Here is a 17,372-nt window from a genome sequence, read left to right as displayed (position 1 = left end):
CATTCATTGAAAGCCACATCACATAGTCTTTTAAGTTTTGTTTCAACTGTCAAACATAATTTATAATACCTAACAGAAAGAAAGTCTGTTGTATTTACCCATATTTTTATTCTTTTGTTGTTCTGTCTTCCTTCCTAGTGTTTGAAGATTCCTTTTTAAAATCATTTCCTCTCTGTTTAACATTTCACAGCAGGACTGCTGACAACAGATTCTCTTTATTTTCCTCCATCTGATACTGTAGTGATTTCCCTTTTTTCCCCTGAAGAATATTTTTTTGCTGGGTATAGAATTCTGAGTTGATAGTTATTTCCTTTCAGCACTTGAAGGATGTTGTACTGCTTCCTTTTGGCCTCCATGGTTTCTGATGATATTTTGGCTTCCATTCAAATTGTTTTTCCCCTATATGTCTTTTCAGTGTTTTCTTTTTTCTTTAGTTTTCAGTTATTTGTCTGTAATATGTCTAGGCATGGGTATTTTGGGTTTATACTGTATCTTTTCGCTGAGTTTCTTGATTGTGTAAGTTTATGTCTTCTGTCATATTAGTGTAAATATTAACTATTATTTCTTTGAAAACTTTTTCAGTCCCACACTTTAACTTGTCTTCTTTTGGGTCTCTGATTATACGAATGTTACACAATTTTCTGTACTTCCACTGGTCCCTCCCTGTGAGTTTTTCTCTTAGTCTGTTTCTTCTCGTTCATATTAGATACTTTCTATTGTTCTGTCTTCAAGTTATCTGATTCTTTTCTCCATTGTCTCCATTCTTCTATTGAGTCCATCTGTTTCATTATTTTTGGTACAGTATTTTTCAGTAATAAAATTTCTATTTTCTTATTTATATCTTCTCTATTTCTTTTTTCGTTTCAAGCATGTTTGTAATTGTTCATTAAAGCATTTCTTCCTCTTGTTTGTTTTAATATTTGTATCTTTAAATGAACTTTTTCTCTTTAAATTGTATAATTTATTGACTTAAAATTGTATATAATATCCCATTGTAACTTGTTAATAACTTTAGAATATGTAGAGATGTCTTTTCTTCTGTCCTTGCTTTGGGTAATTTTTGTTTTCCCTCCTTTTTTAATTAAAATATCATTGATATACACTCTTATGCTGGTTTCAAATACACACTATAGTGAATCAACATTCACCTGTATTATCAAGTCCTCAGCCCATCCATTGCAGTCACTGTCTATCAATATACCAAGATGTTACCAAGTCATTAATTGTACCCTCTGTGCTGTACTACCATCCCCATGACCTACCTGTTTTGTGATTGCAAACTACTATGCCCATTAATCCCATTCTGCTTCCCTGCCCCAACCTCCTCAAACCCTCTGTCCACATCTCCTCCCCTTTGGTAACCAATAGTCTCTTCTTGGTTTCAATGAGACTACTGCTTTTTGTTCTTCTGTTTTACTTTGTTTTTATACTGCACAAATGGGAGAAATCATTTGCTTTTGTCTTTCTGCACATGGCTTATTTCACTGAGCATAATACCCTCTAGATCCATCCATGTTGTTGCAAATGGCAGGATTTCTTTTCTGTTTATGGCTGAATACTATTCCATTGTGTATATGTGCCAATTCTTCTTTATCCATTCATCCATTGATGGACACTTAGGTTGCTTCCATATCTTGACTATTATAAACAGTGTTATGATAAACAGAGTGGTGCATATGTCTTTTTTATTTTATTTTATTTTATTTTTTACTTTGGTATCATTAATCTACAATTACATGAGGAACATTATGTTTACTAGCCTCCTCCTATCACTAAGGCCCCCCACAAACCGCATTACAGTCACTGTCCATCAGCGTAGGAAGATGCTGTAGAATCACTACATGTCTTCTCTGTGTTGCACAGCCCTGTTTGTGCCCCCCCACATTCTACATGCTAATCATGATGACCCCTTCCCCCCCACATTCCCTCCCTTCCCACCCATCCTCCCCAGTCCCTTTCCCTTTGGTTACTGTTAGTCCATACTTGGGTTCTGTGATTCTGCTGCTGTTTTGTTCCTTCAGTTTTTCTTTGTTCATATACTCCCCTTATGAGTGAAATCATTTGGTACTTGTCTTTCTCGGCCTGGCTTATGGCACTCAGTATAATACCCTCTTGCTCCATCCATGTTGGATTTATTTTCTACTTATGGCTGAATAATATTCCATTGTGTCTTTGTACCACATCTTAGTTATCCATTGATCTACTGATGGACACTTAGGTTGCTTCCACTTCTTGGCTATTGTAAATAGTGCTGCGATAAACATAGGGGTGCATCTGTCTTTCTCAAACTGGAGTGCTGCATTCTTAGGGTAAATTCCTAGAAGTAGAATTCCTGGGTGAAATGGCATTTCCATTTTGAGCTTTTTCAGGAATCTCCATACTGCTTTCCACAATGGTTGAACTAGTTTACATTCCCACCAACAGTGTAGGAGGGTTCCCCTTTCTCCACAATCTCACCAACATTTGTTGTTATTTGTCTTTTGGATGGTAGCAGTCCTTACTGGTGTGAGGTGATATCTCATTGTGGTTTTAAGTTGCATTTCTCTGATGATTAGCGATGTGGAGCATCTTTCAATGTGTCTGTTGGCCATCTGAATTTCTTCTTTGGAGAACTGTCTGTTCAGCTCCTCTGCCCAGTTTTTAATTGGATCATTTGCTTTTTGTTTGTTGAGGTGTGTGAGCTCTTTATATATTTTGGATGTGAACCCTTTATCGGATCTGCAATTTCTGAATATATTCTCCCATACTGTAAGATGCTTTTTTGTTCTATTGATGGTGTCCTTTGCTGTACAGAAGCTTTTCAGCTTGATATAGTCCCACTCATTCATTTTGGCTTTTGTTTTCCTTGCCCGGGGTGATAAGTTCATGAAGAGGTCACTCAAGTTTATGTCCAAGAGATTTTTGCCTATGTTTTCTTCTAAGAGTTTTATGCTTTCATGTCTTACATTCAGGTCTTTGATCCATTTCGAATTTACTTTTGTGTATGGGGTTAGACAGTGATCCAGTTTCATTCTCTTACATGTAGCTGCCCAGTTTTGCCAACACCAGCTGTTGAAGATGCTGTCATTTCTCTATTGTATGACCATGGCTCCTTTATCATATATTAATTGACCATATATGTTTGGTTTAATATCTGGACTGTCTATCCTGTTCCACTGGTCTGTGGCTCTGTTCTTGTGCCAGTACCAAATTTTCTTGACTACTGTGGCTTCGTAGTAGAGCTTGAAGTTGGAAAGCGAGATCCCCCTGCTTTATTCTTCCTTCTCAGGATTGCTTTGGCAGTTCGGGGTCTTTGGTGGTACCATATGAATTTTAGAACAATTTTTCCAGTTCGTTGACGAATCCTGTTGGTATTTTGATAGGGATTGCATTGAATCTGTAGATTGCTTTAGGCAGGAAGGTCATTTTGACAATATTCATTCTTCCTAGCCAAGAGCATGGAATGAGTTTCCATTTGTTAGTGTCCTCTTTAATTTCTCTCATGAGTGCCTTGTAGTTTTCAGGGTATAGGACTTTCACTTCCTTGGTTAGGTTTATTCCTAGGTATTTTATTCTTTTTGATACAATTGTGAATGGCATTGTTTTCCCAATTTCTCTTTCTGCTAGTTCATTGTTGGTGTATAGTAAAGCAACAGATTTCTGTGTATCAATTTTGTATTCTGCAACTTTGCTGAATTCAGATATTAGTTCTAGTAGTTTTGGAGTGGAATCTTTAGGGATTTTTATGTACAATATCATGTCTTCTGTAACTAGTGACAGTTTAACTTCTCTACTGCTCTGGATTCCTTGTATTTCATTGTTTTGCCTAGTTGTCGTGTGTAGGAACTCCAGTACTATGTTGAATAACAATGTGGAGAGTGGGCATCCCTGTCTTGTTCCTGGTCTTAGAGGAAAAGCTCTCAGCTTCTCAGTGTTCAGTATGATGTTGGCTGTGGGTTTTTCATATATGGCCATTATTATGTTGAGGTACTTGCCCTCTATACCCATTTGTTGAAAGTTTTTATTATGAATGGATGTTGAATTTTGTCGAATGCTTTTTTAGCATCTATGGAGACAATCATGTGTTTTTCGCCCTTTTTGTTGTTGATGTTGTTTTTTTTCCTTTTAAGTCTCGCTAGGTGTTTATCTATTTTGGTTATTTTCTCAAATAAACAGCACTTGGTTTCATTAATTTTTTTCTATTGTTTTATTCTTCTCAATTTTATTTATTTCTTATGTGATCTTTATTATGTCCCTCCTGCTACTGACATTGGTCATCATTTGCTTTTCTTTTTCCAGTTTCAGTAATTGTGAATTTAGACTATTTATTTGGGATTGTTCTTCCCTCTTTAAAAAGGCCTGGAGTGCTGTGGTTTCCTTTTAGAACTGCCTTCACTGCATCCCACCGAAGTTGGGGCATTATGCTTTTGTTTCCATTTGTCTCCGTACATAGCTTGATCTATGTTTTAATTTTGTCATTGATCCATCGATTATTTAGAAGCATGTTAAGCCTCCATGTTTTTGTGAGCCTTTTTGTGTTCTTTGTACAATTTATTTCTAGTTTCATATGTTTGTGTTCTGAGAAGTTGGTTGTTACAATTTCATGCTTTTTGAATTTGCTGAGGCTGTTTTTGTGGCCTAATATGTGATCTTTTCTTGATAATGTTCCGTGTGCACCTGAGAAGAATGTGTAACCTGCCACTTTTGGGTGGAGTGCTCTGTAGATCTCTCTTAGGACCATCTGTTCTAATGTGTTTTTGAATGCCTGTGTCTCCTTACTTATTTTCTATCTGGTTGATCTGTCCTTTGGAGTAAGTAGAATGCTGAAGTCTCCTAAAATGAATGCATTGCATTCTATTTCCTCCTTTAATTTTGTTAGTATTTGTTTCACATATGTAGGTGCTCCTATGTTGGGTGCACAGATATTTATAAACGTTATGTCCTCTTGTTGGAACGACTCCTTAATCGTTATGTAATGTCCTTGTCTCTTGTGACTTTCTTTTTTTTCAAGTCTACTTTGTCTGATAGAAGTTCTGTAACATCTTCCTTTTTCTCTATCAGTTGTATAAAATATCTTTACCCATGTCTTTTGGTTTGTCGTGAGTCTCTTCTAGTCAGCGTACAAATGGGTCTTGTTTTTATTTATTTATTTATTTGTTTGTTTACTTATTTTTTATTTTGGTATCATTAATCTACAATTACATGAAGAACATTATGTTTACTAGGTTCCCCCCTTCATGAAGTCCCCCCCACATACCCTTTCACAGTCACTGTCCATCTGCGTAGAAAGATGCTGTAAAATCGCTACTTGTCTTCTCTGTGTTGCACAGCCCTCCCGTGTCCCCTACGCACTATACATGCTAATTGTAATGCCCTCTTTCCTTTTCCCTGCCCTTATCCTTCCCTTCCCACCCAACGTCCCCAGTCCCTTTCCTTTTGGTAACTATTAGTCCATTCTTGGGTTCTGTGATTCTGATGCTATTTTGTTCCTTCAGTTTTCCTTTGTTCTTATACTCCACATATGAGTGAAATCATGTACTTGTCCTTCCCCACATGGCTTATTTCACTGAGCATAATACCCTCTACCTCCATGCGTGTTGTTACGAATGGTAGGATCCGTTTTTTTCTTATGGCTGCGTAATATTCCATTGTGTATATGTACCACATCTTTATCCATTCATCTACTGATGGACATTTAGGTTGCTTCCATATCTTGGCTATTTTAAACAGTGCAGCGATAAACAGGGGTGCATCTGTCTTTCTAAAACTGGAGTGCTGCATTCTTAAGGTAAATTCCTAGAAGTGGAATTCCTGGGTCAAATGGTATTTCTATTTTGAGCATTCTAAGGAACCTCCATACCGCTTTCCACAATGGTTGAACTAGTTTACATTCCCAGCAGCAGTGTAGGAAGGTTCCCCTTTCTACACAACCTCGCCAACATTTTTTATTTGTCTTTTCGATGATGGCGATCCTTACTGGTGTGATGTGATATCTCATTGTGGTTTTAATTTGCATTTCTCTGATGATTAGCGATGTGGAGCATCTTTTCATGTGCCTGTTTGCCATCTGGATTTCTTCTTTAGAGAACTGTCTATTCAGCTCCTCTGCCCATTTTTTAATTGGATTATTTGCTTTTTGTTTGTTGAGGCGTGTTATCTCTTTATATATTTTGGATGTCAACCCATTGTCGGATCTGTCATTTATGAATATATTTTCCCATACTGTAGGATGCCTTTTTGTTCTGTTGATGGTGTCCTTTGCTGTACAGAAGCTTTGTAGCTTGATATAGTCCCACTTGTTCATTTTTGCCTTTGTTTTCCTTGCCCGGGGAGATATGTTCATGAAGAAGTCACTCATGTTTATGTCCATGAGATTTTTGCCTACATTTTTTTCTAAGACTTTTATGGTTTCATGACTTACATTCAGGTCTTTGATACATTTGGAGTTTACTTTTGTGTATGGGGTTAGACAGTGATCCAGTTTCATTCGCTTACATGTGGCTGTCCAGTTTTGTCAGCACCATCTGTTGAAGAGACTGTCATTTCCCCATTGTATGTCCATAGCTCCTTTATCAAATATTAATTGACCATATATGTTTGGCTTAATGTCTGGAGTCTCTATTCTGTTCCACTTGTCTGTGGCTCTGTTCTTGTGCCAGTACCAAAATGACTTGATTACTGTGGCTTTGTAGTAGAGCTTGAAGTTGGGGAGCGAGATCCCTTCACTTTATTCTTCCTTCTCAGGATTGTGTTGGCTATTCGGGGTCTTTGACGGTTCCATATGAATTTTTGAACTATTTGTTCCAGTTCATTGAAGAATGCTGTTGGTAATTTGATAGGGATTGCATCGAATCTGTATTTTGCTTTGGGCAGGATGGCCATTTTGATGATATTAATTCTTCCTAGCCAGGAGCATGGGATGAGTTCCCATTTGTTAGTGACCTCTTTAATTTCTCTTAAGATTGTCTTATAGTTTTCAGGGTATAGGTCTTTCACTTCCTTGGTTAGGTTTATTCCTAGGTAATTTATTCTTTTCATGCTATTGTGAATGGAATTGTTTTCCTGATTTCCCTTTCTATTAGTTCATTCTTAGTGTATAGTAAAGGTACAGATTTCTGTGTATTAATTTTGTATCCTGCAACTTTGCTGAATTCCGATATTCTAGTAGTTTTGCAGTGGAGTCTTTAGGGATTTTTATTTACAATATCATGTCATCTGCAAATAGTGACTCTTTGACTTCTATTTTACCAATCTGGATTCCTTGTATTTCTTTGTTTTGTCTAATTTCTGTGGCCAGGACCTCCAGTATCACGTTGAAAAGCAGTGGGGAGAGTGGGCATCCCTGTATTGTTCCCGATCTCAGAGGAAAATATTTCAGCCTCTTGCTGTTCAGTATGATGTTAACTGTGGGTTTATCATATATGTCCTTCATTATGTTGAGGTACTTGCCCTCTATGCCCATTTTGTTGAGACTTTTTATCATGAATGGATGTTGAGTTTCGTCGAATTCTTTTTCAGCTTCTGTGGAGATGATTATGTGGGTTTTGTCCTTTTTGTTGATGTGATGGATGATGTTGATGTTTTTTCGAATGTTGTACCACCCTTGCATCCCTGGGATGAATCCCACTTGGTCATGGTGTATGATCCTCTTGATGTATTTTTGAATTCAGTTTGCTAATATTTTGTTGAGTATTTTTGTATCTACATTCATTAGGGATATTGGTCTGTAGTGTTCTTTTTTGGTGGTGTCTTTGCCTGGTTTTGGTATTAAGGTGATGTTGGCTTCATAGAATGAGTTTGGGAGTGTTCCCTCCTGTTCTATTTTTTGGAAAACTTTAAGGAGAATGGGTGTTATGTCTTCTCTGTATGTTTGATAAAATTCCGAGATAAATCCGTCTGGTCCGGGGGTTTTGTTCTTTTCTAGTTTTTGATTACCGATTCAATTTCGTTGCTGGTAATTCGTCTGTTTAGATTTCCTGTTTCTTTCTGGGTCAGTCTTGGAAGGTTGTATTTTTCTAGGAAGTTGTCCATTTCTCCTAGGTTTTCCAGCTTGTTAGCATATAGGTTTTCATAGTATTCTCTAATAATTCTTTGTATTTCTGTGGGGTCCATCGTGATTTTTCCTTTCTCATTTGTAATTCTGTTGATGTGTGTTGACTCTCTTTTACTGTTAATAAGTATGGGTAGAGGCTTATCTATTTTGTTTATTTTCTTGAAGAACCGTATCTTGATTTCATTGATTTTTTCTACTGTTTTATTCATCTCAATTTTGTTTGTTTCTTCTCTGATCTTTATTATGTCCCTCCATCTGCTGACCTCATTTGTTCTTCTTTTTCCAATTTCGATAATTGTGACATTTGACTGTTTATTTGGGATTGTTCTTCCTTCTTTAAATATGCCTGGATTGCTATGTAATTTCCTGTTTTAAGACTGCTTTTGCTGCATCCCACAGAAGTTGGGGCTTTGTGTTATTCTTGTGATTTGTTTCCATATATTGCTGGATCTCCATTTTAATTTTGTCATTGATCCATTGATTATTTAGGAGCGTGTTGTTAATCCTCCATGTGTTTGTGAGCCTTTTTGCTTTCTTTGTACAATTTATTTGTAGTTTTATACCTTTGTTGTCTGAAAAGTTGGTTGGTAGGATTTCAGTCTTTTGGAATTCAGTGAGGTTCTTTTTGTGGCCTAGTATGTGGTCTATTCTGGAGAATGTTCCATGTGCACTTGAGAAGAATGTGTATCCTGTTGCTTTTGGATGTAGAGTTCTATAGATGTCTATTAGGTCCGTCTGTTCTAGCGTGTTGTTCAGTGTCTCTGTGTCCTTATTTTCTGTCTGGTGGATATGACCTTTGGGGTGAGTGGTGTGTTAAAGTCTCCCAAAATGAATGCATTGCATTCTATTTCCTCCTCTCATTCTGTTAGTATTTGTTTCACATATATTGGTGCTCCTGTATTGGGTACATATATGTTTATAATGGTTATATCCTCTTGCTGGACTGAGCCCTTTATCATTATTTAATGTCCTTCTTTACCTGTTGTTACTTTCTTTCTTTTGAGCTCTACTTTTTGTGATACTAGTATTGCAACACCTGCTTTTTTCTGTTTTGTTTGCATGAAATATCTTTCTCCAACCCTTGACTTTTAATCTGTGCATGTCTTTGGGTTTGAGGTGAGTCTCTTGTAAGCAGCATATAGAAGGGTCTTGCTTTTTTATCTATTCTATTACTCTGTGTCTTTGATTGGTGCATTCAGTCCATTTACATTTAGGGTGATTATTGAAAGATATGTACTTATTTCCATTGCGTTTGTGGTTTGTGGTTACCAAAGGTTCAAGGTGATCTTGTTTGCTACCTTACTGTCTGACCTCACTCACTTATTGAGCTGTTACAAACACAGTGTGATGATTATTTCTTTCCCTTCTTTTTCCTCCTCCTCCATTCTTCATATGTTGGGTGTTTTGTTCTGTGCTCTTTTTAGGAGTGCTCACATCTAGAGAAGTCCCTCTAAGATACCCTGTAGAGGTGGTTTATGGGAGGCAAATTCCCTTAACTTTTGCTTGTGTGGGAATTGTTTAATCCCTCCCTCCTTCATATTTAAATGACAATCACGCTGGATGCAGTATCCTTGGTTCAAGGCCCTCCTGTTTCATTGCATTAAATATATCATGCCATTCTCTTCTGGCCTGTAAGGTTTCTGTTGAGAAGTCTGATGATAGCCTGATGTGTTTTCCTTTGTAGGTGACCTTTACACTCTCTCTGGCTGCCTTTAATACTCTGTCCCTCTCCTTGATCTTTCCCATTTTAATTATTATGTGTCTTTGTGTTGAACTCTTTGGATCCCGTCTCTTCGGAGTTCTGTGTGCCTCCGTAGTCTGAGCAACTATTTCCCGCCCCCAGTTTGGGGAAGTTCTCAGCAATTATTTCTTCAAAGACACTTTCTATCCCTTTTTTTCTCTCTTCTTCCTCTGGTTCCCCTATAATGCAGATATTGTTTCTTTTGGATCGGTCACACAGTTCTCTTAATATTGTTTCATTCCTGGAGATCCTTTTATCTCTCTCTGCATCAGCTTCTATGCGTTACAGTTCTTTTGTTTCTATTCCATCAATGACCTCTTGCATCTTATCCATTCTGCTTATAAATCCTTCCAGAGTTTGTTTCACTTCTGTAATCTCCCTCCGGACATCTGTGATCTCACTCCAGACATCTGTAATCTCACTCCAGGCTTCTCCCCTTAGCTCTTGCATATTTCTCTGCAGCTCTGTCAGCATGTTTATTTTTATTTTGAGTTCTTTTTCATTGAGTCTGGTTATGTCTGCCTCTGCATATCCTTTCTCAGGTGTAGCTGTCTTGTTCTGGACCATATTTTTTTGCCTTTTCATGGTGATTGCAGTGGCTGTAGGCAGGTTGTGGGTGTGTCAGCTGGAGAAGAAAGTCTTTTCCTGCTTGCTGGATGCCTTGCCCTTCTCTGCTGCCTGTGACGGCTAACTGCACACCTGGAGCAGCCAGTGGGTTAATCTCCTAAGCTGCTCTGGACAGGGTGTCCATTGGAGCAGCGCGGAGCCCTGCGGTGAGTGGCAGTCATGCTAGGTGCTCTCCTCCATGCTAGCGGTGACCCTGCCAGGCAGCTGTGTGGCAGCAGCAGCCTTTGGGTCTGGCCCGGGTGGCTGTGCATTGTACTGGGGTTCTGGTTGGCTCCTGGGAGCGCGCCTGCTCTCCTGGCTTCGCTGCTGGTGCGCACGGAGCTTTTCTTTGCAGGCTTCTACAGGGCTCTGGCTTTTCTTCTGCCGTTGTGCGCGAGCCGTGCCCGGGATGTTCGATCATGCAGCTGCGGGCTAGCCCTGTGGCGCACAGATCTTCTCTCGGTTCCTTCTAGCTCTTCCGCCCCCCAGCGCCTGCTCCCACTCTCCTGCTACTGGGCCCATGTGTTGGGGTCCGTGCCAGTTGGAGGAACGACTGGCAGGCTGCCTAGTCCTGTGAGGGGCTTCAGAGCTGCACTGCCTCTGTTTAGGGCACCTAAGTTTCCCCGGTATTTCCAGCTGCCAGGACAACTTTGTCCATCTATGGGGTCCCTCTGTCTTTTAGACTTGCAGAAAGCACTCGCTTTTCTTTTGTCTCAGGGTTGTCAGTTGCAGGGACTTGCCCACAGGTTTGCTTTTCCGTTTCTCTAATACCCAGCACCCCATGCACCTTGTGTCTGCGTTCCGGGTGCGGATTTCTAGAGCTAGTTGTTTAGCAGTCCTGGGCTTTCCCTTCATCCCCGTTCTGATTCCTTTCTTCCCGCTCGGTTTTGGGGTGGGGGAGCGTTTGGGTCCCACCTGTCCACGGCTTGTGTCTTACCCCCTTTGTGTGATGCTGAGTTCTCGCAGATGTAGATGTATCCTGGCTGTTGTACTGCATCCACTGGTGTCTCTTTTAGGAATAGTTGTATTTATTGTATTTTCATAAATATATATGTTTTGGGGAGGGTATTTCCTCTGAACTAGTCATGCCACCATCTTCCCGTGATCCTGGGTCTTGTTTTTTTATCCATTCCGTGACTCTATGTCTTTTGATTGGTGCATTCAGACCATTTCCATTTAGGGTGATTATTGATAGGTATGTACTTATTACCATTGCAGGCTTTATATATGTCATAGTAAAGTTTCAAGAGAAATTTCTTTACTATCTAACAGTCTTAGTGTGCTATTATAAACACAATGTATAGATTATCTAACATAACTCACTTAGTGTGCCATTATTTAACATAACTTGGTTAGTATGCTATTACAGACACAAGCTACAGTTGTTTTTTTTTGCATTTTTCTTCCTCTTTCATACTTTATTTTTTAGGTATCATATTCAGTACTCTATCTATCTCTTGACTGACTTTGGGGATAGTTTATTTGATTTTGCATCTGCTTAGTAATTAATTTGTCTGCTTTCTTTACTGTGGTTTTACTTCCTCTGGTGACAGCTATTTAACCTTAGAAATACTTCCTTCTAAGGCAGTCCCTCCAGAATACAGTGTACAGATGGTTGTGGGAAGTAAACTCTCTCAGCTTTTGATTATCTGGACATTGTTTAGTCCCTCCTTCAAATTTAAATATTCATCTTGCTGGGTATGGTATTCTTGCTTCAAGGCCCTTCTGCATCATTGCATTAAATATATCATGCCACTCCTTTTTATTTTTTTATTAATGTATTATTGATATACACTCTTATGAAAGTTTCACATGAAAAAACAATGTGGTTACTACATTTTTCCATATTATCAAGTCCCCACCCATACCTCAATGCAGTCACTGTCCATCAGTGTAGTAAGATGCCACAGATTCACTATTTGTCTTCTCTGTGCTACACTGTTTACCCCGTGATCCTCCACACCATCTGTACTAAACATAATACCCCTCAATCCCCTCCTCCCTGCCTCCCCACCCACCCTCCCATATCCCTACCCTTTTGTATCCACTAGTTACCTCTTGGAGTCTCTGAGTCTGCTCTTATTTTGTTCCTTCAGTTTTGCTTCATTTATATACTCCACAAATGAGGGAAATCCTTTGGCACTTGCCTTTCTCCGCCTGGCTTATTTCACTGAGCATATGTCCGCCAGCTCCATCCATGTTGTTGCAAATTGTAGGATTTGTTTCTTATGCATGCCAATCCCTTTTGGTCTATAAGGTTTCTATTGAGAAGTCTGATTATAGCCTGATGGGTTTTCCTTTGTATGTGATCTTTTTTATCTCTCTGGCTGCTTTTAATACTCTTTCATTATTCTTGGTCTTTGCCATTTTAATTATTATATGTCTTGGTGTTGTTTTCCTTTGGTCCCTTGTGTTGGGAGATCTGTGCACCTCCATGGCCTGAGAGACTATCTCCTTCCCCATATTGGGAAGGTTTTCAGCAATTACCTCCTCAAAAACACTTTCTATCCCTTTTTCTCTCTCTTCTTCTTCTGGTGCCCCTATAATGCGAATATTGTTCTTTTTTGATGGGTCACACAGTTCTCTCAGTGTTCTTTCATTACTACAGATCCTTTTTTATCTCTGTGCCTCAGCTTGTTTGTATTTCTCTTTTGTATTTTCTATTTCATTTACCATCTCCTGTACTGTAGCTAATCTGCTTTTCAACCCCTCCATATTGTTTCTTTTCAGATACTGGATTTTTCAATGTTTGTATCTCGTTGAATTCCTCCATGAGTTCTTGAATATTTCTTTGTATCTCTGTGAGTATATTTATGATTTTTATTTTTAAATCTGTTTCGGGAAGATTGATGAGTTCGTTTTCACTTGTTCTTCTTTCTGGTGTTTGTGTGATTTTGGTTTTAACCAGTTGCCTTTGACATTTCATATTTGTAGATGGCGCCTTTTATTGCCAAGAAGGTGTACTCTCTGGAGCTGCTCAGTCCCTGGATCAATGGCAGGGGTCGCAGGCAAGCAGTACCAGTGTCTCTTGGGAGGAATGAGGTCTTTTCTGATTCTCGGCTGCAGTGCCGGTCTCCACTGCCAGGGCCAGTGGGCTGAGCACACACTTATGCGGGGCCATATGCGGGGCCGCCCTCTGACTGGCCTGGTGCAGTGGCAGGGGCAGGCCATTTTGGGAGCTGGTGCTGCCCGGGAGGAAGGCACACCAGGCTGTATATTGCTGGGGGGCAGGCCTCTCAGCTGCCTAGCCAGCCAGGCAGATGGAACACCTGAAGCTCCTGAAAGTTCCCATCCTGCTGGGTAGAGTGTGCCTGGACCATTTAGTCCACCTGTCCTCTTTCTCCTGAGCAGCAAGCTCTGTGCAATCCTTTCCCCTTTAGCAGCCTGTTAGGAACTCTCTCATACTGCCTGCCTTTCTTTTGTCCCAGAGCAGCCAGTTGTGTACACCTGTTTTCCACAAGTTTCTGGAATCTCAGCCTCTCCAAGTGTTCCGCCTTTCTTAATTTTCCAACCCCACTAATCTGCAGAGCACAATGTAATGTAGGTTCATGCTCCCAGAGCATATCTCCAGGGCTGTGTTTTCAGTAGTCCTAGGCCTCCACCCTGTCCCCACTCCATTTTTCTTCCTTCCTGTGGTGAGCTGGAGAGGGGACAGCTTGGATGCTGTCCTTCTTTGTCTCTTGTTACTTTCTTTGTTTTGAAATCTGTTTTGTCTGATATAAGTACTCCTCCTCCTGCTTTCTCCCAAATATTTGTGTGAACTATCTTTTTCCATCCCTTTACTTTTAGTGTGTGTATGTCCTTGGGTTTGAGATGAGTCTCTTGTAGGCAGCATATAGATGGGTGTTTTTTTAATCCATTTGCCACCGTTAAAGTGTGTTTATGATGACTCCTTTAAATTTATGTAATTCTAACTTCTTTATCTAACATTATATTGTGTAATTCTGGATTTTCTCTTTTGTTACCCAGATGTATTTGTCTGTTCTTATATCACTGTCATATTCATTAGATTATATTAGTTTTATAGAATGTTTAATACATTAGGCAAGTGACCACCACTTTCCCCCCGTCCCATGCCTATATGCTTTTCTTGTTTATTGTATTATATTCCCAAGCATTTATTCACCCATCTTTGAATTCTTGGCCAGGTTTTGGATAATGTCTTCTTTTTGAAGTATTGTTGATATATACAACACAGTGGTTCAACAGTTACCTATATTATTAAATCCTCACCCCCTCTAATGCAGTTACTATCTATCAATATAGCAAGGTGTTACCAAATCATTGACTACATACTCCATGCTATACTACCAACCCTGTTACCAACTTATGTTGTGATTGTGATTGTGAGTTATTGTGTCCCTTTATCTCCCTCCCTATCTTCCCAGCCCATCCCGTCCCCTCTCCCTTCGTAACCACTAGTTTCTCAGTGTCTACGAGTCTACTGCTCTTTTGTTCCTTCTGTTTTGCTTTGTTTTTATATTCCACAAATAAGTGAAATCATACTTTGTCTCCACCTGGCTTATTTCACTGAGCATAAAGATTCATCCATGTCTTTGCAAATGGCAGGATTTCTTTTCTTTTTATGGCAGAATACTATTCCATTGTGTGTATGTACCAGCTCTTTGTACATTCATCTATTGATGGACACTTAGGGTTGCTTATATATCTTGGCTATTACAAATAGTGCGGCAATAAACATAAGGGTGCATATATCTTTTTGAAACAGGGATTTTGTTTTCTTCAGATAAGTTCCTAGGAGTGGAATTAGTGGGTCAAATGATATTTCTATTTTTAGTTTTTTGAGGAAACTCCATACTGCTTTCCACAGCATTTGTACCAATTTACATTCCCACCAGCAGTGTAGGAGGGTTCCTCTTTTTGTACAACCTCTCTAGAATTTTTTATTTCTTTTCTTTTGGATCGTGGCCATTCTAACATGTGTAGTGATATGTCACTGTGGTTTTAATTTGCATTTCCCTGATGCTTAGCAGTGTGGAACACTGCTTCTTGTGCCTGCTGGCCATCTGTATTTCTTCTTTGTAGAAATGTCTGCTCCGTCTTCTACCCATTTTTTAATCAGGTTATTTGTTTCTTGGGTGTTAAGGCATAGACATTCTTTATATATTTTAGATGTTTGCCCCTTATCAGATGAGTCATTTACGAATATATTCTCCCATACTGTAGGATGCCTTTTTGTTCAGTTGATGGTGTTCCATAATGCCTTTTCTACACTGGGTATTTAGTAACTGTTTGGGGAATTGGATTTGCCTATCAGAAATTTGTGTTGGGTTAATTTGCATCTTGGCAGAATTTCTCCCAAACTGGGTGCCATCTACTTAGTTCCACAACCATTGCATGTGTACCATCTGCTTCAGCATTTGGCTATTTCAATGTAATGTTCTAAAAGTCACAATAGAGGTATTCACTAGAAGTTTTGGGAGTACATAGAAGTGCATTTAGTCTGGCCAGAGGTTTGTGAAAAGTCTTCTTAGAAGAGCAACACCTGAGGGTATGTGAGCAGTGACTGACCAAGGAAAGAAAGGCAAGAAAGACCTCTCAGATACAGGAAAAGGCAGGAAGTATAGCAAGGCCATGTGAAGCAGTTTATGGATACTGGAGCCTAAAGATCAAGGGCAGGGAGCAGATGAAGCTGAAAATGTAGACAGGCTGAACTTAAACCAGAGGTGACTGGAGGACTGGAGACCATTAAAGGTTTTTTTTTGTTTATTTGTTTAATTTCTAATGAACTATTCCAGATGTAGCAAAAGATACAAAAATAATGAAATTAGTATATAATAGTAATGTGTTCATAAGTCAACTAAAAATAGAAAACATTACAGATGTATTTGAAACCTTCTGTATAGTTCTAAATTACATTCCCATTCTTCCCTCTCAGAGCTACCTCTTGTGCTGAACTGGTGATTATCATCCTCATGCATTTTTATCCCTTTATTATATAGATAATGACTTACTAAGCAATATATAGTACTGTTTTACATGTTCTTGAATGTTATATAAATGGAATCATATTACATGTATTCTCAACTTACGTTTTTCTCTGAATATTTGCATTGTGAGATCTCTATTGATACATGTAGCTGTTGTTCATTTTACTTATTTTCCAGTGTTGTATGTGAGTATATGGCAGTTTATCCATTCTTGCATGGATGTACATTTCATTGAAGAGTTTCCAGCAGTGGATTACATAGGCAGATTTCTATTTTAGATATATCACTTTGGGTTGGAACGTGGAGGATAGACTTTAGAGGTTGAGATTGGTACAGAGCAGTGATTTGCAAACACTTTGGACTCAGGACCTCTTTATACTCTTAAATATTATTGAGGACCCAAAAGAGCTTTTGTTTATGTGGCTTACATTTATCAGTTTTTACCATGTTATAAATAAAAACTGGAAAAATTTAAAAATATTTATGATTAATTTATTGAGAAATAACAATAATAAACCCATTACATATTAGTATAAGTAACAATTTTCATGAGAAATAACGTTTCAAGCCAAGAAATCTTAGTGAGAAGAGTGATATTTACATTTTGCAAATCTTTTTAATGTCTGAGTTAATAGAAAAAACTGGATCCACAATTCTGCTTTTGCATATTGTGATATGTCCTGTACTCTCTGGAAAAGTACACTCTGCATGTGTGAGAAAGTGAGAGTGAAAAAAGCAAGTAATATCTTAGTGTTGTCATGAGCATTGTTTTGACCTTGCATATGCTCTGAGTGAGTCTCAGGGAGTCTCAGGCTTCCCTGGACCATAACTTTAGAACCACTGTGGTAGAGGTGTCAGTTTGCATAGCCTAGGTGAGAATTAATGAGGGGTCTGAGACAAGGCATTGCTAGGATGCATGGAGTATATATGCATATGAGAGAGATTTCAGAAGAAAAATCTGGAGGTCCCAGAAGGTGGTGTAGCTTTGAATGCAAGGAGAATAATTGCATTCCAACTAGGTACTTGCTTCGCAACCAACCTG

General features: G+C 38.9%; 1 protein-coding gene and 1 long non-coding RNA gene across 5 annotated transcripts in view; both read left to right on the top strand.

Annotated features, from left to right (window-relative positions):
* The window catches only part of PHF8 (PHD finger protein 8), a 169,689-nt gene that overhangs the window by 64,472 nt on the left and 87,845 nt on the right, over positions 1–17,372 (top strand). The window lies entirely within an intron of this gene.
* LOC140847513 (uncharacterized) lies at positions 933–16,050 on the top strand. The gene is made up of 2 exons (XR_012127567.1): positions 933–13,180; positions 13,314–16,050. It is a non-coding gene; the product is annotated as an uncharacterized lncRNA (long non-coding RNA).

The sequence above is a fragment of the Manis javanica genome, chromosome X (assembly GCF_040802235.1).
Source record: "Manis javanica isolate MJ-LG chromosome X, MJ_LKY, whole genome shotgun sequence".
In the NCBI taxonomy this organism is placed as follows: domain Eukaryota; kingdom Metazoa; phylum Chordata; class Mammalia; order Pholidota; family Manidae; genus Manis; species Manis javanica.
Note: the sequence above shows the minus strand (reverse complement) of the source record. Positions and strands in the feature narration are given on the sequence as shown.